General features: G+C 44.1%; 1 protein-coding gene across 3 annotated transcripts in view; it reads left to right on the top strand.

The window, feature by feature from the left end:
• Positions 1-21447, top strand: part of DDAH1 (dimethylarginine dimethylaminohydrolase 1) — a 97050-nt gene that overhangs the window by 40165 nt on the left and 35438 nt on the right. The window lies entirely within an intron of this gene.

Raw genomic sequence — 21447 nt, 5'->3', positions numbered from 1 at the left:
GCTGAGTTGCTCCACTTGGTTTTGGTGTTTTTTACATAGTGCCCTTCTCTTATCAATTGCGAAGTTTTCTTGAATTCTGCCCAACGGTGTAGTGTAACATCTGAGATACTGTGTACACCTTGTACACATGCACTTCTTCTGCATAACCATGTTACTCTTTGTAACATACTTGAGTGCTTTTAGGGTGACAGCACCAGAGTAAAGCTTTACCACATGCTACTCTCAGAAGCAGCTGTTTCTCAGCCAGAATCCAAGCGAGTTTTCACTGGTCCTTCCCATGATGCACTGGTATGTAGAGATGTGAGTCCTGCTGCCATTTGTACTATTTCCCCTTCAGGAGAATGGATTTACTTCTTTCCATGAGTGACTTGTCCAGGCAGAGTCATGAACAAGAGGAGAGAAAGAACTTCCGGGCATAATTTCAACATTATTAGTGTTTTTGAATGATGGAGCAATCACTCCCTTGAGTTTTCTGTGAAGTAAAAAAGAAAAAATAATTGAACAAATACCCTTTTAAAGCTATAGCAGTGCATGACATTGCAGTGTAGTGCTTGTCTGAACACTTAACTCTTATTTCCAACAATTATTCCTCTTGGTAACATCATTACAGCAGTGTCTTGTGGAAAGGGGGAGAAGGTGCTCATTTCTGCAGTATGCTCCCTGCCTGTTCCCTCTCCCCTCCAAAGTATCCTCCCCTTTCCAGCGTGGTGACTGTCAGTTGTGTTTAGCTGGTGTGTCTGTGTTGAGTAGTTAGTGACCAGGATGTCATATTGAAAACAGTGAAATGGCAAAGGCTTTAGAAAGCAGGAATGTACACATGCCTACCTGGAGCTCTGCATGCTGTGGTGGAGGGCTTGGTGTATGCCTTGGACATCTTGGCAAACATCTATGATAACATCACTTTCATAGAGCTCCCCAGAAAGAGCTGCATCTTGTAGCTGCATGAGAGGCTATTTCCTGTTGTACCCAAAGCTTCCCTGCTCTTATTGCCTCCAGCTTTGGCTCTGGAGGTACCAGCCACAGGGGCTCAGGAAGTCCAGGCACTGAGATATGTGGCCACCCTGTGCTGAGGGAGCCCAGCACCTGCTCCTGACCCTCCTGCTAACCCCAGTGAGCATCTGTTAGCAGCCTCTCAAGATACTTTTCTGAGGTTTATATCCAGTCTCTGAATTCCCCATTGAGATAGTTGCTGGAGTTGGGTGGCAAGTGATGTTGCTGCAGGGTCTGTCCTACCATCAAATGATCTGCCCTGTCAAATGCCTTTATTGGTGACTTGGAGGAGATTGAGGCATCTTTATTGAGCTGTGAATGGCCCCAAACTGGAGCAAGAGTGAGAAGCAATGCCATGGAGGTCTAGGCTGTGCAGAGGGACCTCACCAGGCTGAAGAAAGGGGCTGACCCATGGAGACCTCATGGTTGAACAGAGACAAGTGCAAAGTGCTGCCCCAGGAAAGGAAGGATCCTGCAGCAGTTGGCTTGGTCAGCCTGTTATGAAAGTGAACCAAGGCTGTTGTAGAGCACTGTCACTTGTACTGGGTGACAGGGAAAGAGGGTGGGTGCAGTCTACGTAAGCACCAGTTTCTCAAACTGTGATCTCTCATTCTTTTTATGTAACGCAAGTGCAAACCCATGAATATTTTAGCAGTACAGTTGGTGTATGTGTGGCTTAACCCAGTAAAGCCCAACTCCTGATCATGCACTCCTGACCTGAGACTCCCTATAAGGCAGGGCTCAGCTGGACTTGTCTTACTGGTCTCTTAACTGTTGGATGTATTTTTGTACAGAGCTAGCAGGAGCAGTGGAGGAAGGAAAGGATGAGGGAAACAGGGTTGTAGGGTACCATTTTTGCAAATAATTAATAGAGGGAAGGTTTGTGTCCAGGAAATCTGCCAAAGAGGCATGTGGTAGGCTGGGCTCTGAAGCCTGGTCAAACCAGTGAACATTGAAGAGCACAGGGAGTTGCTGAGGTGCATCCGAAAGAGAACGGCCTGGTTGCATACACAGCTGGAGCAGTGCTGTTTCAGGTGTGTTGTGCCTTGTGATAAACTGTCTGCCAGATGCATGAACTGAGCAGTAATGTCTTCATCTCCTCTGTTTCATGCTACTGAAAACCTATAATGCAGTATTTAAGAGGAATACAGCTTTTTCTTTCACTGACTAGACTCCTTATTAAGAAGGCTTGTCACCAATTACGGTAACGCCATGCAGTAGACAAAATTCTGCAGTAGTTCGTAATAGCATTGATTGAGCTTTCAGGCTTTATAGATATTATTGCTTATCCCCCCAGCAACATTGGATTCTTTACTGATTGTCTGTCTGGAGCAAAACAAAATAAAATCTAGGGTTATGTCTGTTCTTGCTCCAAGTTATTGTAAGGAGAAAAAAAGAATTGAATTAAATTTGGTCATGTTCAGGCAGCGCTGGGAAAGAGCCCAGTATTTTTTTAGTAAAGTAAAAAAATTAGTCATGCATTTAATGATTTGTTTGCAAGTCAGACTTATTTCAAGCCATTGTGTTTCTGTGTTATCAGCCTCTGAACGTACTTTAAAATTCATAGTTTCTGTGGAGTTTTGAATTTGGCAGAAAGGTAAAGGCTTTTGAAGTAAGCCAGAGGTAGATTGCTAATATGTCTAAGTTGGTGTTTTGTTTAGCTGTGTGCAGTCACCAGTGCACTTGATGCTTAAGTTGAGTAAGTCCAGTGGAAATGTTGTGATCACTGATCAGATTGCCAGTTCCAGCACCTTTTGTTCCAGCAGTATGTTCTCAATTGTTTATTCCTCCAGTATAAACTCTCAACGTCACCTTCTGAATACAGCAGGGTTAGTTGCTGTGAAGAGCCCTCATCAGCACATTGCTCTTGCTGCCTAAGTTGTCTTAATGTGCTTGGGACAGCACAAAACAACATTTCCACCATTCCTGTGCTTATGCAGACAGATGGGAACCCAAAAGCTCAGCAGAATGCACCCACAGTGACCTGGCCTTTTCTCAGCTGCCACACGGGGAATGGAGAATTAGCTGGTGCTGGGAAAACTGCAGGAGCTGTCGCAGAAGAGCTCAGTGTGTTTCCTTCCTTGGGTAAGAGTAAACCTCTACCCAAGGCTTTTGTTATTCCCTACTCCCCCAAGACTGGGAACACTTGTGACTGTATTCATGTGGTGTAGGATAGCTGGTCTTTCAGCAGTGAGGGATAGGATGAGCAGCAAAGGACTGTGTTTGTGAAATCCTCTCAACAAGAATTGGAGAATCCACCTAATTGCTTTTTCAGCGTCTCTGGGTATCTCTTCCCAAATTTACTTGCTGTATGGCAAGATTTTGTCCACAGTAGTGCTTCTGCAGAGTTTACAGCTGTGCTGGGCCAGGTAACCTGCTCCTCAGTGCTGAACACCCTCAGCTGCCACCCTTTCCCACCCTGTACAGCTTCTGCAGGGCTGTGTAGCTGTGTATGAACCATAGCTTGCACCCTACACTGGCCTGTTGTCCCAGCTGCAGCTTACTGCTTTCAGGGATAATTCTCAGGCCAGTAGGTGGAAGTTTCTTAAAAAACAGAAGGCAAAAAGAGTTTACTAAGTTATTTATCTATTGTATACACTGAGGTAATACTGCATAGCTGCTGCTAAATGCAAAACCTTTCTCCACTCTCTCTGTAGATATAGATGGTCCTGCAGGTTAATGACATCTATTGCAAAGTAATAGAAAAGCCAGGCTCAGGAGAAAGAGATTTAAGGCTCTGCTGGCTCCTGAACTTAATTAGGTTATTGGGGTTTTATTTTATAGCGTATACCAGTACAAGTGAGCCTGTAGTTAGAATCATAGAACCCTTTAGGTTTGAAAAGACCTTTAAGATTGTAGAGTCCAACTGTTAAGCCAGCACTGCTGAGTCCACCACTAAACCATGTCCCTGAGTGCCCCATCTGTGCATCCTTCTAATGTCTTCTGGGATGGTTATTTAGCTACTTCCCAGGCAGCCCAAAGCTTGACAACCCTTTCAGTGAAGAAATTTTCCCTAATATCCAATCCAGACTTCCCCTGGTGCAAGCTGAGGGCCTTTCCCCTTGTCCTGTTGCTTGTGACCTGGGAGAAGAGACCAATTCCCACCTCACTATAACCCCCTTTCAGGTATTTGTAGAGTGATGAGGTCCCCTCTGAGCCTTCTTTCCTTCAGGCTGAGCACCCCCAGCTCCCTCAGCTGCTTCTCATAGGACATATGCTCCAGACCCTTCCCCAGCTCCACTGTCCTTCTTTGGGCTCACTCCAGCCCCTCACTGTCTTTCTTGTCATGAGGGGCTCAGAACTGGACACAGCACTCGAGTTGGGACCTCACCAGTGCTGAGCACAGAGGGGCAATCACTGCCCTGGTCCTGCTGGCCACACTATTGCTGAGCCAAGCCAGGATGCCATTTGCCTTCTTGGCCACCTGGGCACACACTGGCTTGTGTTCATGTTCAGATGCTGTCAACCAGCATCCCCAGGTCCTTCTCTGCTGGGCAGCTTTCCAGCCACTCTTCCCCAAGGCTGTTGTGCTGCATGGGGTTGTTGTGACCCAAATGCAGGATCCAGCACTTGGTGTTGTTGAACCTCATAGAAATGGCCTTGGCTCATTGATCCAACCTCTCCAGATCCCTCTGGAAAGCCTTCCTACCCACGAGCAGTTCAGTACTGCCTCCCAAGGGACTCTATCAACCAGTCCCTTAAACAGGCCAATTTCTCCGATAATCAAAAACTTATTTCATGATTGCTGTGCCCAAGGTGGCCTTCAGCCACCAGATCACTCATCAGTCCTTCTCTTGAGGAGCAATCACCACATCCAGAGGGACCTAACACATCAGTAACCCTTTGCTGCCTCATGGATCTCCATCCCCTGCTTCCACTGAGACATCAAATGGAAGGACCTCACTAGCACACCATGCCTCAAACAGTGGTGTGCTGCCCCCAGGCTTATCTCTAGTTAGCCTGGGTTTTATCTCTTTTTCTCTTCAAATTTAGTTTAAAGCTCTTTCAATGAGTCCTAACTCCTGCGCAAGGAGAGAGACAAGTGTCTCCAGCAGGCCTGCTGTTGTGTAAACATACCCATTATCAAAACCCAAAAATTCTGCTGGTGGCACCAGGCTCAGAGCCAGGTATTGATATGCTGGCTCTCTCGTTTCTTCACTCATCACTCCCAGCAGTTACAAAGATAGAGGGGGATATTATTTGTGCTCCTGATCCCTTAACCAGTTGTCCCAAGGCCCTGAAGTCTGTTGGTTGCCCTCAGACTTGTTGCTGGAACTTCATTGCTGCACACCTGAAAAATCAAGAATGGATAATAATCTGAGGGCTGTATCAGGGGAGAAGCTTTCTTTTCCATCTTTAATCAGGGCCCCAGGGGGACAGCAGGCTTCCCTAAGAAGTGGGTCTGGTCTGCATAGGGGGCCTTCTGTTCCCTTCAGAAGGGAGTCTCTTCTGTCAGTGACCTGTTTTTTTTTTTTCTTTACGGAGGTGGTTTTGATGCTGGGCACAAGCTGACTGAGCCTCAGCGATGAACCAAGTAGAGGAGCTTCTGTACCTGGGCACCCCTTCCACAGGGATGCTCAGTGCTGCTGGCCAGCACTGGGGAAAGAGCAGGGCACTCGCTGCAGTCCAGCTCAGGGTGACAGTGTGCTCCCACTGAGCTCTGTCTGGGAAGCGCTGTCGGTCATGTGGGTGCAGAGCTTAGCAAGGCTGTGGCTTTCTGCTGGGTGGGTACCACCCTGGTTGAGCTGGCACTGGCAGGGATCTATCTCCTTTCCATGTCTGGTCACTAGAGAAGCAAGAGATTAAATGTTTTATTACCATTTAAAATAATTAATGGTTCTTTAAACTGTCGCACAAATTATGATGGTCTTTTATGTTTTCACTGACCCCTTTGCACATCCTTATTGTGCTTTACCCTTGATGACCCAGACCAGCTTTGGTGTTCTGCCAGGAAAACTTACGACAGAAAGCACAGATTGCCACAGTGTAATTGTTTAGTACTTTAAACAGCAGGTAAGTAAACATGGGCAAACACTTTACATGAAGGCTGACAAAAATTAGAGATGGCACTAGGTACCTTTCCACCCTCTTGTTAGACTGGGTTTTTTAATACCTTTCCCATTCTATACTGAGCAATATACATATACTCCTTTAGCCTATCTTTTTCATCATGTTCTCAGTCTAACCTCAGAATTAAAGTGTGCAAGATATTGTCAGCATTTATTTTCTGTCATACTGAAAACAAGTTGAGAAGTACCAGCCAGACTTTGGATATGGTGTATACCTGAGTTTTAATATGGGATTTGGTTTTCCTTTGAGCCTATAATTGGCAAACCCAAATGTAATGATCTTCTACAAAGTTAGTGTCACTCGGAGGCTTTCTCCAGGATGATGAGTGATGCCCATCATGGGTTACAGAAGGCAATGAAGTAACTCTTTATCAGAATCTACTTCAGTGTTTTCTTTTATTATATCAATAGCTTTAATTTTCAGCATTTTTGTATTAGTATATAAATTAACTGAAAAGCATGCAGTAGAGGAGAAAAGTTTCTTAAACAGTACTGAGAAGTTTAAAAAAACCCAATCATTTCAGCAGCATCAGGTAGACCTTTATCAGGAGCCAATGTAATTATCATTATACATAGAATAGGTGTTTTAGCCTCCTAAAGCAGACTATTTCAAAAATCATCTGCTTCACAGTTTAAGTGATGCCTTTTGGTTTGGGCAGGTGGTTCTTTGGTCTGAAAGTTCATTGCTGATGTAGCTCTGACCCTACATTAGTAAGGCTAACTGGCCATGCCAAGAACTTTTTTCATTTTCAATTTTGCTTCTGTGATCCCCGACTTAATGAAAATGTTAGGAAGTAGCTTGTAGTCAGATCAATGTAAGTGGACTGTATTCATTATAATTGGTTTCTATTTATAGAACTGTAAAACAATCTTTAAGGACAGTCTAGGAGCAGCTTGGGTTTCATGTTTTTCTAGTAGAAGCCATATTTAGACCTTGTTATTGAATTGTGATGTCAGGATTCTCAGGAATATCCCAGTTGCTGACCAGAAGATTAAAAAAAGGCACAACCCAAATTAAATGCCTGTTTTTTAATCTCTTGTGGACACTTGATTATTATTGTGCAAGCCTGATGTCAGCTTCTGTACTTTGTTAATCACTGTTCCTTTGGCTGTGATGAATAGCCCTTGGTGAGCCTATGGTTCAGTGCAAATGCTAACTGGTTAAAGGTTCCAAATAACCATAAGCATTTCCACCAAGTGAAAAGATCCTTTGCTGCTGCATTGATTTATACATGGGGCTTGGAGCTACCCTGTTCCTTCCCCAAGAAATTTCTGCCTGGACTTTCAAATTGAACCTAAGTAGTTGTTGTTTTGTAGTTTTTTGTTTATTCTGGGTTGTTTTGGTTTTTTTTTTTTTGGAACTGCCTTACTTAAAAGCATTGCAAAAACTATTTTTCCACAGTCACTTCTGGAATTTTGGTTTTGAGAGTCAAAGGTGGGTTCATAACATCCCCAGTGTAGTCTGTCTGATTGGTTATGCCCTTAAACTTGCTGTCTTCAGTTGTCCCTCTTGGTAAGGTGACATGGGCATGCAGCTCTTCAGCAAGCATGGCCGAGCATGGCTGATATTAGCACTGACATTTTTCATTAAAATAAACACATGCAGACTTTACTTGCTAGCACTATTACTGGTTATTCCAAAGTGGTTCTGGAGCAGGTACTCTGCCTCTGCTGCAGGCTGAGCGTGACTCTGCTGAGGATGCTGTGGGAAGTGGCTGTATAGCCAGTTTTAACTTGCAATACTCCATTCATGCTGAATATTTTGTGAGCTTAGCAGCTCAGTCTGGGAATGCAGCATCTGTGCTTGTGTTGTTCAGTTTTTAGAGGATTTCTTGTCACTGTCAAAAGTCTCCTGGTAAATAGTGCTGGATCAAAAGTGTAGACCTGATTATTAAATGCTGACCTGAAACAAAGGTTACATATACAAAACAGTCTTCATTAATCATAAGTTACACTGGTCCATATAAACATCTGTATAGAAGGCATTGTTTATGGCAGCCTTGCCAACCAGAAGTCGTGACTACAGAAAATACATTCCTACTAAGAAAGAAATTACTGTCAGTAATTACTGATCATTCATCCCATTGAAAAATAAACCATTCTGCTTTTTTTCTGTATTTATTATAGAAGCCTATCTCTAATCAAGTTTATGGTGTAAGAGAGCTTCACTCTTGGTGTCAGATCTGGTCAGTCACAGTTCTAGGGTGAAGATAAATGATGCACCCACAGCATCAGGTGACAATATCTTTTATTGCTGCCCCTTTTATAGCAGTATTAGGAGTTCTTCTTTCAGAAAAAAAAAAAAAAAAGTGAAATGTTTTATGGCTGAGATGTACCTGAGTCAGGTCCTGCGTTGATCCAAGGCCAGTGATCACCTACACCACACTGTAGTGTGCTATTTTTCTGTCACTTGGAGTCAATACTAAAACCAAGCAAGTATATAAAAATCAGCTCGTTCAAGACTTGCAGAACTCATTTTCATGTCAGGAGAGATTCAGTATTTGGCATCATCTTTAAAAAATGATTGTGATAATTTGTTTCTGGAGGGTTCATTATGTTTGCTAAAAGTAAAGGATCTGGCTATCCACGCCTGTCTCCGGATGCCAACTGAAGTTCTCTGGCAAGATGAAATCATCTGTCTCAGCTTAGTCCCAGCTGGCCACTGAAGCAAACCAAAACAAAACTGCTACGTAATTCGAAGCTGTTGACAGTGTTGTGATTGATTTTGCATTTCTCTTTGCTTTTTCTGAGGCTTTTAATGTAAGAGCTGTCAGGAAGCTGAATCCTGTATCTCAGGGTGATCTTGCAGGATAAGAATCCTGCTTGTGCATGTGTCTCTGCATTTCAGTGTGGTTGATGTCCTTTGAGCTGCAGGCCAGCAGCCACGGAGATGGTCATCTCCACGCAAACCCAGGCTAGAAAGACAAGTGTTTTAGAGATAGAGCTAGTTTTTGGCCTGCTCTCCAGAAATAACAAGCTATGTTTTAAAAAATATTTTAAATGTTTAGTAGTAAACTGAAGACTGTGCCTCTGTGTAGAAGTAGAGAGATTTAGCAGTCCTGTAGGAGTTAATTTTGCAAACAGTACAAGCACTTTGGACCGCTTCACCTACCCGAGTACTGAGTGTGGCTGTCATCTCTGTGCTTAAAATAGTGAAAGTGATGAATCTCATGTTCTTCCGACATTTTACAGAGGAGAGGTGGCATGGCTATTGCTAGTCACTAGGTATTCACTGAAGTTTAATGCACTAGTTCATGTCTCTGAACCTGTTAAAAGCCTCTGATAGAAGTACTTGTGCCTGTGCTAGCAAGAGCTGGAGTGAGCAGTGCTCTTGAGAGGCAAATACAAACTGACAGAAACAATAGATACTGATGGAGAATTATATGAATGGGATACATGTATTTTTCAGTAGAAAGGTCTGATTGAGGTCTTCTATGAAGTTTGCCAGGTTTTTTTGCAAGGTGGTTTGGGGTGACTCCTGTAGCCAATGTATTCAGAAACAGAATTCTAACTGTGGTGCTTTCTTGGAGTAGAGGGTGTTAGACAAGAAGGTGGCACAGGGTTGTCATACACCCTTTTCCACATTCCTCCTGGCTGCAGCAGCTTGAAATGTGTGCAGAGAACAGCTGGTTTTAGTGTAGGTTTCTAAAAGAAATTAGGCAGACACTACACTGCTGTTGGCCTTACTGATATTTGTCCAGTAATTCTTGATCCCTTTGGTCTGAATTGGTTGCAAGGAAGGAAACTGAAAGTTAGCCCCACCACCTCCAGTGCAGGAAAAGTCAAGGCAGAAGTCAGTGTAGGAGAGACGTTGTCAAAGAAAGGGGTGGGGAGTGACCTGTCTGTCTATATGGGAAAGCCCTTGTCAGCACTTCATGATCGTACAGGATGCCACATCTTCATTGATGCTGGCAAGTCCAACTGTGAAAATCCAATCCATGTGAAATGGAGCTTATGTATTGCCATACAGAAATCTCTTATTTTTATGACCCTTAAAGCAAATGTTTCTGTTAAACTTCATCTTATTCTGGAATGTGATCTTATTGTCACACAATAAACCAACCAGCTTGCCTTGACCACAGAGCTCTGGCTTAGGACAGATGAGCAGTGTATACCTCCAGTATTGCTGAAAGGCCATTTTCTTGACTTGGCTCAAACTGTGTATTCATCTGGACCTGAAATGCTGTGTGAGGTTCTGGTTACCCATTTTGGAAATGCAGAATAAGCAGAAAAGGTGTGTGGATGAATGAGAGGACCTTGCTGCAGTGTAGGACTGTTCCTGGATGAAGCGACACTAATTAGATAAATGCCTTCAGCTCAAAGTGGTTTTGAGTAGGGGAGGGGAGAAACAGGAGAGTTCTACAATATCTTAAATGGTACAGAAGAAGTGAACTGGGACTGATAGTATGAAAATGACATCCAGAGAAATACCTGGGCAGCAAATTCCAGCAGAAGGAAGTACTTTGTCATGCAGTGCACAACTGAACTGTCAGAGTCCTTGCCAGGATGTTGCAGGGTTGGGGGGGGAGGGGGCAAAAGTACAGCTGGATGTCAGCTATGAAGGAGATATCCATCAATAGCTGGTTTAACTCTTTGATCCAGATGCAGTAGCTGGCTTTGGAAATATGTGCACTGCCTTTTACAATAAGCTGGGGAAAATATACTGGAGACAGCGGCACTCTACACTTGTCCTCTTTGTTATTCTTTCCTTAAGCTGCCAGTACCGGCTGCTGTTGGAGTCAGGCTGCTGGGATATACAGGTCTCTGTGACCCACTTAAGCTGTTCATGTATTATGAATAAGCTGTAATACTGATAGCTGTTTAGCAGACTCATGATGATTTGCTTGCTGTGATCCTGAAGGTCACGAGTTGTTCCAAGCACTGGCTGCTTGGGAGGCAGATGCCCTGTCATAGCCTTGCACAGATCTTGCTGGTGTTTTCCTCTCACCTGGCAAGGGAAAACTTGTATTCAGGCTTAATCAGTGTCCAATGGCATAAGATGGGCCATCACTAGCAACAGCAATGGGTGCTCTGAGGTCACATGTTGATTTTTCTTCCCTGCCTCAGTATATCCATCCTAGAGCAGGTAGTAGAAAATGGAAGGATTCCACCATGAAGACAAACAGACATATTTTATGTCAACAATATAAAAGAATTCTGCAGCCCCCCCAGCCCTTAGCAAGTCAGATTAACCCTAAGAAACAGTGCACACTTTGTAAAGCAGAGATTTCTCATTGGGAAATGTTGTTTCTAGCTTTTCCACATCAGCTGTGAAAACATACTGCCATCCAAGCTTTACAAAATGATTCTTAGAAAGGCCTAGGAGTGAATGCTTGGCAAATAGAAGTTTAATATATTGAGAGTCAGGCTTAAAGGCTTAATGTTATGGAAGAGAGTGTCCTAGAAGAGCCTTTTCAGAAAGCTGCCAGGGGAGAACAGTCTCCCGTGGACTTTGGGGTGTATTTTGTTGTGGGACAGCTGATGGCAGCTGATAATCTGCCAATTTGTGCTGTGGAAATGATCAACAGGTTTTTCCTGAGTAGCATGATACAGATTAAATGGGCCTGAAAACACCAGCATTGGTAATAGGAAATAGGTATTTATTTTCCTAGTGCAAGGAGCCATTTGGAAAAGGTGCCTCTCTTCTGACCTTATGCTCTGGCTTCACAGATAACCCAATCCCAAAAAATTTTAGACTAGAACTGCTGGTCTTTTTATGCCTGCGAACAGCAGTAGCAGAGCTGTTTCTAGGTGGGTTTGATGAATGGCAGGCTGCCAGGAGTGGCATCCATCTTGTATCTGCGATAATGCCATGAGCAGCCTGAAAGCCACGTCTGACAGGAGAGCATCAGACCAGCTGTGCATGGTGCAGGGCTGACTGGAGAGATTTTGCAGGAGCAGGACTAGAGCTGGTGTGGCCAGGGTTGGATGGTGAGCATTTTTCTGTGTTTTCAAAGTCTTCACAGACATCAGCCTGTTGTGTGGAAGCCTGGTGTAGACCAATGACATCAGTGATGCTCTGACAGCAAGCTGGACTCACGAGAGCCTTGGTCCTTTAGATGTTACAGGGCAGGGAAGATGGGCTCCTGTGTTGCATCTGTGCTTTGGTGCCTGTCACTTAGCGCCAGTAACCCTCCCAATAGTTTTGCCTGACCCAGTAGCTGGAGCCGTGGCTCCCCTGCAGTCCACGTTGCTGTGGCTCTGTGTCCTGGCCATTCAGGTTGATGGGGGAGTAGCAAAAGTAAATGCAGGGGAAGGTGAAACAAAGAAAGGGGACTGCTATCCAGGCTCTGATCTAAGGCAGTGAGGTTTGTGGTACTGGTGGGAAGATGCTCCCATGACTGTCCCCTCTGCTAGCTGCAAGCCTGTCTCTGTCCCTCCCGGGGCTTACTGTTTCATGTCCTGACTTTGATATTTCCTAAGCATGACTTTATCCTTCTCATTTCTCCATCCTTAGGGGAACGAACTTTGGCACAGATGTCAGCAGTCACCAGAAACTGCCAAAAGCTTTTGTGCAGTAAAAATGTGCTCTGTCCACGCTTCATCTTAAGGACTAAAGTCACTGCTTGTAATTCTGCACCAGGCTTCTCTGAATTTAACCTAGTTTCCACTTTGCTTAGTTTCCTTACCCTCTCTACAAGGTTGCTGCACACAAACCAGAAGCCTAGTGGGAGCTTCAAATGGTCTGCTAGCCCTCTAACATGCAGTAGTAGTCCTAAAATTTCTTAAGAGATGGGTTCGCATTTCTCTGATGGAATGTAAACCAAGGGCTGCTAATAATACAGTGTGTAAGGTCTTATTCAGATTTATATAAACCCTGAAACCTTGTCTAAAAATAGTGCCTTGTTTTGCATTCTTGAAAGCAGATTCACCACACACCTACATCTGCCACAAAGTGCTATGCTGGTAACAAACTGGACTTCTCAGGAGTTGTATGAAAAGTACTGAAAACCTATTTTAATTTTATTAGTCCTGCAAAATACACATGGACAGTCATATGAAATATGATAACACTTGGAATGGACTGCAGCTGTGGTACTAGCAGGAGGCATAGGGTGTGGGAGGCATCCTAGAGAGGTGTCCATCAGAGAAGTGCAAGCATTGATTGCGTGATCTGGAGTAGGAAGGAGTGTGGGGGAGCTGGATTTAGTGAATGCTTTCAGATCAGGATGGAGTGAAAGAATAAAAACAGGCAATTGGTGTGTATTCTATATGTTATGGTAGGTTTCAAGAGAAGGGACTTTTTCTTTTAACTGTAGGGCTTGTGCTTATGACGCAAGTGTGTGAGTGGATAGGGCTCAATCCTGTAAGGTGCCAGTGCTTAATGTAGAGCTTGTAATCAGTCTTATTAGTTTAAAGCACTTAAACTCCTTCCTCCCTTGTGTCTGCTTACCATCTCTCTGAGCTGGTCTCATGGTCATGTTTTTCACTAGTGGAAAGTCTGAGGTAATGTAACATTTGAGATACGACTGTAGCTTTAAAGTGTTTCTTAGCTTTGAGTATTGACTAGGTGATTTTGGGCTGTAGTGTGGTGCCTGTGAAAGTGTGTGGTTAATAGCAGAATAGAACTCACATCCACAGTAGTCTTAAATAGAGCATGTAGCAATATTAAATATATCCTGCAATGAGTTTTAAGAACAAGCTAAATCCATGTGGAGTGTGGATCTTTAAAGAATGCATAATCTTTGCCCCTTGCTTTTTGCATGCTCTCCAGGGCTGGGAAAGCTGTCACTTCATTGTTGATACATAAAGCATCTGACATGTCTCCTGGACGTGTTGACTGCTATAGTAATGAGATTTTCTGTGGGTTTGCCCCTTTATGCCTGGTAGAAAATGGATGCACTCATTTAGCTTTTTGGAAAGGTACTCCAGAGGAGGTGAGGATGAGGAGGTGACTGCTGTCAACTTCAGCTTTCCTTGCCTTGCATACTCTGGTGCAAGGCAGTAACAGACAAAGGCATAAGTGATAGCTCCTGTCGATGGCATCATCAACACAATGGTTTTAAAATGTTTTAACATGCCTGAATAACGGCTCACACGTGTCCTGTGACCCATGGCCAGAGCCCTGAATGGCAAGTACAGGCTCAGCACCTCTGAGAGTCAGGCTCTTTACTCTTGAGCCCTATGCAGAATTTAGGAGCCCAAACCAGCTATAGGCTCCCATATTGGGAAGTTTGGATTTCTGTTTCTAAACTCATCCTAGAAATGTGAGCTTCCTATATGCTAAGAGTAGCGTTTTCATTTTTCACAAAAAGTGCTCTTGCCCCCACATCCCCTGCTTTTGCTGCTGTAAGAAAGCTAAGCATGAGTCAGAGGAGCATGGCACCACATGCTGGAGGTAGGAAGGGTGTTGGAAAGTATCTTGACTGCTGCTTGTATCAGCACAGTCTGTAAGAAGCTGCATTTTCAGTGAAAAACTAGAAGAATGTCTGAGGGTCACCCCTCTTGAAAGGAGCCTGGGTGTTCCACAGTGTCCATTGTGGTCTTTACTTCATGCCAGCGGCATGGGCATACATCCAGATTCTATCTACTACAAAGTGAGGTCTGGGATGAGAAGAAGGGATTTGAGTGTATCTGTATGTGACCCAAATTCTGAATTTTCAGCAGGGCTTTTTCCCAAGCTGATCTGTCAGTGGGAATTACACTGGTCCAGCAGTGATGCCTTGAAAAATGCTCTCTGAAGTACAGGTGTGAGCTGTAGCAGCCTACAAGTGTCTGAAGTATTTAGTGTGAGATATTAGTCACACTGAGGAGTGGCCTTGTCCAGCTGTTAGTGCAGGCTTGCATGTTAATTCAACAGAAGAGACCAGAAGATATGGAAACTCTGGCTGCCTTAGTTCATCATGAGTTGCACTTTGAGGAACATGCATGACAGATCTATAGGTCTTGCCTGAGGCTCCCATGTAGTTTTCCCCAGCTGGGTCATCTTTATTGAAATGCTTACTGGAAGTATCCCAGGACTTGTGGAAAACCTAATTCAGTATACTTGGAGGGTCAGTCATTTGTTCTTTCCGTAGTATTTGCTTCTCTGGAGCAAACTGCTCCACCGCCCTGCTGTGGTGGTGTCCCAAGCTGTTTTCTGGGAAGCAAATTTTTTGGTCATACCTTCACCACTGTAGTTTCCAAATTCAGTTAATCTCAGTGGAAGCAGTCTTTGAGCATGGAAGCCAACCAGACACCCACGGCAGCAGAGGGAAGAGCTATTTTAAAATTCTAAAAATTAAGAAGTGTTTTTTTCACTTGCATTCCTGGGTCTTGGCCTGAACAAGGAGTAGAGGTGCCAAAATACTGCGAGAGTGTCTGTTGTTGCAGTATGTCTGTCTGAACCAGAAGCAGGAAATTCTTGTGAGAGCCTGTCTCATCAGATTGCCAGCCAGCTCTGAGCTTTGCTGGTTGTGAGTGTGAGTTCGTGAAGTGGGAATGTGGTTGAGAGAAATATTCGAAGGTAGGTAAAATGGTTCACTGGAAGTGATAGCACAGTATGTAAGTGAAGCATGGTGGTGGTTTTCTGTTTTCAACATAAAAGCAAGATGTGAATATGTGAAGCAAACTTGCATCACCCTCCTTCTTCCAGTGGAGGAGGAAATAGGGAAAACTCCGTGTATGGTTTGAGTGCTTCTCTGCCAGAACTGGTCTGCCTCTGTGCTCTGCCTTTGGGTCTCCTCTGGCTTGAAGGGGGCCAAATTCAGCCCCCTAGTTCATAACTTCCTTAAAACTTGCAGGTCAGGAATTTTTTCTTACCTTAGGCTAGACTCTGCTCTAAAACTTTCCATGTTGTTGTGTGCAGAGCTGCCTTGGCAGGAGTAGGGATGCAGACGCTGCAGTAGGAGCCCCAGAGGTTAACCCCCCTGACCAGTAGGCTTATTCCACCTTGGCTCCATTTCAAGACTGTTTAAAAGACTGTAGCCAGTCTGTGCTGCCGATTTCAGCATTACTGCTCCTAGTGGAGCTGTAACAGTGGGAGACTTTAAAGAAAAAGGACATAATGGAAACTGATTAGAAAAGTGAAGAAAGTCTTGGGATACAATAAAGCATTGCTTAAAGAAAGGCAGGAGGGTGGGTAAGGTGAGCCCTTAAAAGGCATGCATTCGATCACAGCAGGGCAGGAAATAGCTTTAGGAGAATTTTTTCTTTGGTCCATTCATAACCTGGTTTGTACCTCATTAACTTTCTGTTAGTGTTTTTTTTCTTCTGAAAGCCAGGGTAGCTTATTTCCACTGAAGTCAATGTGAAGAGTCATTCAGCACCAAGCACATGAATCCTTCAGTGCAGATTAAACAAGAGAAGCTTGCAGTGTTGCTTTCATCCTAAAGGGATGAGAAGCACATTGAGGATGTGCTGATGATGCGTGCTTTATTTACTCCGTTTTGGTGGAGCTACAGTAAGCTTCCCAGAGGTGCCTTTTCCAGGGTGCTTGCACCATTTTTCTGTAATTTACTGGATGATCAAATGACAACCCCTGTGAAACCAGTTGCACTGTTGCCTGTAGTTGCATTTAGCCTGTTAGATTGTTAGAACCTCCTGTTAGATTGTTAGAACCTCCTGGTTTATGAAGGAATTGCCATAAAAGCCGCATGGCTTAAAGTGTGCCTGATAGAAAAGTGTCCAAGATCTTAAACACTTTCAGCCATTCCCTGCTTACCTAACAAATGCTGGCTTTATGAACTGTTGTTCTGCAGTGCTAAAATTGGATTCCAGGTAGTTGAAACTGTGCTGCATTATATCTTTTAAGAAAGACAGCTGGGGGTTTGTCTTGCTGATGAAGCCTAATTTGGATGACTTTCCTCATCAAGCCCATTTAATTAAAGATTCATTACATTCTGCATGGTGTAACAGTGAAGCACAGAATTGTCCTCTGGGCAGCCAGCTGCCAAAACGAAGGGATTAGCTTTGTCTAAGATAGGGTAAGAAGTTGTGGGATTAAAATGCAGCAAACAAGATGGAGGTTTGAAGCTGGGGCAGAATGGGAGGGATAGTGAAGTGTCACTGTGTGTGTCTGGGGCCCTGGAGAGAGGGTTGGGTGTGCATCTGTGGGATGCACTTACCCTGCTTGTGCATAAAGAGTAGACCTCTCGCTGTCTGCTGCTTTCTAAGAAGGTTTATTGTAGACAAAAGAAAGAGGATGGACTCTTGCAGCCTTTTGCAAAGCCTGTATGGTTTGCAATCCAGAAGATGGAGAATGGAAATCCATAAAATGATCCTCTGAGTTTGCAACAGGAGCACTGGTTTTACACCAGCTGCTTTGGCTTAGTTTTTGTCCCTGTATCATAACTGTGTTTGTGGATGGGGAGAAGAATGGTTTGTCAAGTAGCTGTTCAGCAACAAACACTTCCAAAGACACTGAAAACCTTTTGTGAGAGGATCCTTGGTGGAGGTTGGCTCTGCACTGGGGAAATGCTTCATACAATTCCCCTGGATGGTGCAGTGGTGCCACTGGAGCATCCATTCTTGCGAAGTTGTAGATCCATCTGCTGCCCCAGGCAGCAATGAACAGTTATGTGTTGTGTTTGGCAGCAGAGGGGGGTGGGTTAGGGATTTTTTTTTTTTTTTTGCTTGAAAAAGAAGATTGGATGGTTCTTATTTGTATTTGAAAAGAGGAACAGATAACTTGGAGACGAGAATTTTGGTATAAATATCATGAGCGTGGAAAAAATTCAAGACTGCAATTAAAAAGCTTGTTCGTACATCTTTCTGAAGTGCCTGTTCATCTTGTTTGCTCTGATCAAGAAGGAAAATCTTATATTAACAAACAAACCATCAGAAAGCCTGCCATTTCTGGTCAGAGCTGCCATTCTGTAAGGAGCCCACTGAGAACCAACACTTATTTCTTCTGATCCCAATTCTTTCTGTCTGTTGAGGTTTTTTGTTTAATTAAGTAGCCTTCGATATTCAGAGCAACAAAACAGTGGGCACAGGTTCTTCTCTGACATGAGTTTTTTGGCTCTCACTTGGTTCCTTAGCATTTGAAGGTGCTTTGGTTCTCTGCCTGCATGAGCCACCAGTTGGTGGCCAGGCTTCCCCCTGCCAGCTCTCCTTAAACAGAGCTGTGCACCTGTAGCTTCCCTTTACCGAGTCAGCAGGGCAGGGATGCACCATTTTCTATCTGTCCTCCCAAAATGACGACTCCTAAGCTGCAGAGCTGGGGAGGAATCATTAATTTCTGTAAGAGCATTTGAAAGCTGTTGTTTTATGTGCCAAGTGTTTGTTGATGTGACACTAGAGTTCGGCTGCAATTGGGAATGGAGAGACACAGTTATATTTTGGTTAAGTAATCAGAGCCTTCCACAGCCAGTTTCTCTGGCTGAGCTGAGGGTGTTCACAGGTTCTTCAGGAGCCTTAGGATCTCTTGGGTTCTGGTAGGTGACAGTGTGCAGGGAGCTCCATGTTACTTTTAATGCTGTACCAGTCAGTATTTGGGGTCTGATTTGGTGTAGCGCTAGCCCCCAGTAATTTGGATTAGAGGGCAGAGCATGAGCTTGTCCAAAGACAGCACCACTGGTTTTTTCAAGGAAAGTTCATGTAGCATTTCATAACCAACACTGAAAATCCTCTGTTGGAAAGGTTGACCTGTCATACATTTTTTCTGGGATTTTCTTTATTTTATTTTTAACCAGATGCATGGAGACTACCAGTGTCCCAGGCACAAGTGCTGCTCCAGGTTCCACTCCATGGAAGAGTCGGCAGTTGGAAAATTAGGTATCTGAAACTTTTCTGGGCGTGATCTGAACATAGAGATTTCAGTCAGAGGTAAAGGAAACACAAAAATAGTGTTTTTCTGTTGGAGGCTCTGGCATAGTACAGTGACAATGGCATCTCTGCTAGCCTGAGGTTATATCAGTTGTGCTCTGTCTTGGGCAGTTTCTTGCAGACTGTTGTATGCAATGGGAAATTGCTGTTCCAGGTAATACTGAAAGTTATGTGACATCTCTTAGCTTGTGGAAGTTCACTTATCATTCCCATCCCCAACTGAAAGGATCTTGTATGTACATATATGTGTGTAGATGTTTATATGTATACACAGTGTACATGATTACGTGTATGTATGGCTCTTTTCATTGCAAATGATGCTGCAGGGGCTCCTCACTGCAGGGAACTGCTCATACATGCTACTGTCTGCTGACAGTTAAGCCTGTCCTTGAGAAGTATTTTTGCTCTTGATCTTAGGCAGGTCTTAAACCTGGGACTCAGGGGCAGGAAGAGGAGTGTGCTAAATGATGACTGTAGCTAATTCTCAGAAATAGTATGGTGTTCTTTCTGCCCACCTTTCTCTTTCATCCTTCTCCCTGACTCTATTCCAGGACGTCTTGTGGAAAAAGGAAAAGTCGCTTCCGTTAGAACTGGCTGTTTTTCTTCTTTCCATAGATGTTTTTTCACCCCTCTACTCTCAAGTTAATGGGAAAACAAAGTATGCAGTATTTCTGCTGCAGAGTTAAATATTGATGAAGATTAAGGTGCATTAAAAGACTGAGGAAATTCATGGCTCAGGAATAAAAATAAGCAAAACTCAGAAATTTGAAAAAATGTTCAAGTGTATGAATAGCTCTTTATCTTTCCACCTTCCAGCATTACTTCCAATAAAATGTTTCAGCATCTTGATGCAACCATTCCAGTTTCACTGAGCCGGGGACAAGAAAGTGCTGTACAGTAACAGTTATGGGGGGAAAATGTTCTGTGCTGTGTTGGTCTTGGACTTCCTCAGAGTATTTCTGTTCCAGATGTTAAACTGCGATTTTTTTCAGAAGCCTTGTTAAGTTGCCAGAACATTAGATTTTTTTGAAGGATTTTCCGGACCCCAGCTGATTATCACAACACTCAAGAATCCAAACTTGGGCTTGGCTTTGCTGTGCTGCAGCAGCTGCAGAAAATCTGTGCGAAAGCACAGGTTTACAGCGCCATCATCGAATGCCCTTATAGGGTAAAACAGGGAGTGAGGGAATTCTGCTCTGCTGCCTCGTGCAACGCAGGATTTACGTCAGCCATTGAGTAACATCAAGTTCCCCAAAGCACAAATACCCTCACATACACACTGTGGCCAAGGTGGTAGCAGAGCTCCCAAAAGAGCTACAGCAGAGCAACTCTGGGATGGAAAAAATTATATCCCATCTGCCTCCATCCAGGCAAAGGATAATAGTCTGCTCGGAGCAGAGGCAAAATCAGCCCCCGGTGTACCTCTAGATATGACAGGACTTTTTCTAGCTGATGGGATGTGATGGTGCTGGTAGTACATGGCACAAATTGCACGTTGGTGCTTGATTGAAGTCAAAATGCCACCTGTGACTCCCTCCCTGACCAAGATGCCTGTGCCCCAGCTCCCCCTGGCCCTGTTGCTCACATTCTTTTCAGCCCTTTGATCTAATCCTTTATGGAAATAGATGGAAAAATCTCCTAAGCTCTGTTTTGTCTAGTCAGTGTTGTCAATAGGAAACTTCTCTTTAAAAAAGCAATAAATGGATAAGCACCTTCTACTTTGTACCTGCTTCTCTCCTTACCTGCCTAAATTTTGTCTTTGTGCATTTACAGAAACTCTCAGCTATGGTATTTTTGCACTTAATGTGTCTTCCCAAAACTTGCAGTACCTCCCCTGCTGCCTTTGTTTTGCTTTGAAGGGTCATCAGCCCATATGAGCAGAAACCTGTGACTATTCTAGTATTAAAGACAGCATGGAGCTCAATGTGTTCAAATTCCTTTCCCTAACCACAGTCCTCTTTTTAGAGGTGAATTCTGCCAACCAACTTGGGTGACACACTCTTCTGTGCCAAAGAAAGCTACTTACTTAGCCAAGCCTATCTGCTGTACCTGGAAAAGGGCTGCTTGAGGCTGCCGGAACAAGGCTCCTGCCTTTCCCAGGACAAATCCCCAGTCTGCTGGTGGCTGGGGCAACACAGGGCTGCCAGGGCACACTGCCGAAGTGGTGAGCAGATTTAGCACCCGGCAGTGTTTCATTGTCTTGGGTCTGCGCCCATGGTCTGTGAGGACCATGGCATTCTTTCCTGGGAGCGGCATGGGGTCAGCAGGTCTCCCACTGAATGACACCAGGTTGTCCCCTGCCTCAAGAGAGAACTGTAGAACAAGACCTACTGAAAAAAATGGTAAAGAAAAGTGGCTAAGAAGTCTGTATTTTGAAATGGGATTTTGCTTGGTGGATGCCAAGAGAGTGGCAGCTTGAGGCAGTTAAAGTAGGAAGATCAGCAGTGTCAACTCTCTTCTGCTGTCAGTATTGGTATCTCAGGGAAGGGATGATGAAAAATAGAGTCCAAAATACGAGATACGAGCAGATGCAATGGCTAAATCACCATAAAATAGACTGAAGAGCTTTTCAGGTCACCAGAGCTGAAGTTTGTGCCAGAGATCCAAAACACCCTTTCCTGTAACAGCATTAAAATGAGAC

This window comes from Corvus cornix, chromosome 8 (assembly GCF_000738735.6).
Source record: "Corvus cornix cornix isolate S_Up_H32 chromosome 8, ASM73873v5, whole genome shotgun sequence".
Taxonomy (NCBI): Eukaryota; Metazoa; Chordata; class Aves; order Passeriformes; family Corvidae; genus Corvus; species Corvus cornix.
The sequence above is the reverse complement of the archived record's forward strand: the minus strand, read 5'-3'. Positions and strand labels throughout refer to the sequence as shown.